Source organism: Cupressus sempervirens, chromosome 10 (assembly GCF_028749045.1).
Source record: "Cupressus sempervirens isolate cs-2001-9-10 chromosome 10, ASM2874904v1, whole genome shotgun sequence".
NCBI classification, from domain to species: domain Eukaryota; kingdom Viridiplantae; phylum Streptophyta; class Pinopsida; order Cupressales; family Cupressaceae; genus Cupressus; species Cupressus sempervirens.
In genome coordinates this window covers 826846413-826847865 of record NC_143127.1, presented here as the reverse complement: position 1 = coordinate 826847865, position 1453 = coordinate 826846413, and the positions used below count along the sequence as shown (strand labels likewise).

At 36.5% G+C, this 1453-nt stretch overlaps 1 pseudogene; it reads left to right on the top strand.

Moving 5' to 3' along the window:
* Positions 1-405: 405 nt before the first annotated feature.
* LOC149536497 (histone deacetylase 1 pseudogene) lies at positions 406-1194 on the top strand (annotated as a pseudogene).
* The last annotated feature ends 259 nt before the right edge of the window (positions 1195-1453 follow it).

Genomic DNA, 1453 nt, shown 5'->3' with positions numbered 1-1453 from the left:
ATAGTCAATATCTTTTGACTAAGAATTTGTTATGAGATAAGATTTGATAGGGTAGAAGTATGCGGAACAGAGAATGAGTATGTTGTATTTCAGAGCCCGATCAGGTGTTTTGGTTAGTTTTTAAGGCTAGTCAAAGGACCTCCTGATGCAAAATTGACAGTATGCAAAAAGTTGTAAAATGAGTTTCAAATTCATTTTTAATGGTCAACTTGTTTTCAAATTAGTGCCAGAGGGTGAATGAGTCAGTTTTGTAGTTTAGTTGTTTGAAAACAAAAGTTCTTTTAGCTAGACCCACTTAGGGCCCAACTGATTTCATCAGATTAATAAGGCAAGGTGATTAAAAGTATTTTTAACAAGGGGGGGACTTTGTCCATGTGGATGCTATAGATTCTATTGAGACTGAGTATGACCGAGAAGGTACTGATGTTTGGTTTGAGAGGCATAGTGGAAATGGAAGTTGTTAAGCCTTATCCTACAAGAGATAGAGATCTCTGCATTGCAACAATTTAATGTTGGAGAGGACTATCTAGTTTTTAATGGGTTGTATGAATACTGCCAAACATATGTTGGTGGCTCTATTGGGTGTGTTGTCAAGCTTAATTACAATGTGGCATTGCAATTAATTGGGTTGGAGGTCTTCATCATGAAAAAGGGTTTGAGGTGTCTAGATTTTGCTATGTAAACAACATTTTTCTATCCATTCTGGAGCTACTAAAATATCACAAGCCTATTTTGTATTTTGATATTGACATTCACCATGGTGATGGAGTTGAGGAGGCTTTTTACAAAACTAATAGGGTCATGACTATTTCTTTTCACAAATATGAAGACCATTTCCCTAGTTCAGGTGATATTCGAGATGTTGGATATGGAAAAGGAAAATATTATGTTGTAAATCTCCCCTTGAATGATGGAATTGATGATGAAGTTTTCAATCTCTATTTAAACTCATTGTTCAATGAGAGATGACAGTCTAAGGTAGTTGTACATCAGTGTGGAGCTGATCCCTTGGTAGGAGATCGACTAGGCCATTTAAATCTTTTTGTAAAAGGCCATGTAGAGTAAGTGCGATACATGAGGTCATTCAATGTGCCACTTTTACTCTTGGATGGTAGTGGATACACAATCTAAAATGTTGCTCGATGTTGGTGCTATGAGACAGGTGTTGCAGGGAATGAAAGGGTAAAACTTTAACCATGTAAGCATACAAATAAAAGTTTAGATTTACTAGCCAACCCATTTAAATTGTGTCATCCTTTACGGGTGAGTTTACAAATAAATGGTAGACCTGCACTTAAAGAGAGTAGAAGAAGTACTATCATGAGCATAGTAAGCATGCATTTGATTTTTCTTAAGAACAAAGAAAGGCATCATTCGATTTGAATGGAGCCAACTTTGGAAAGAAAAGGAAACCGCAAGAGGGAGTTTTCTTATAAGAAGGGAGCACAGGCAG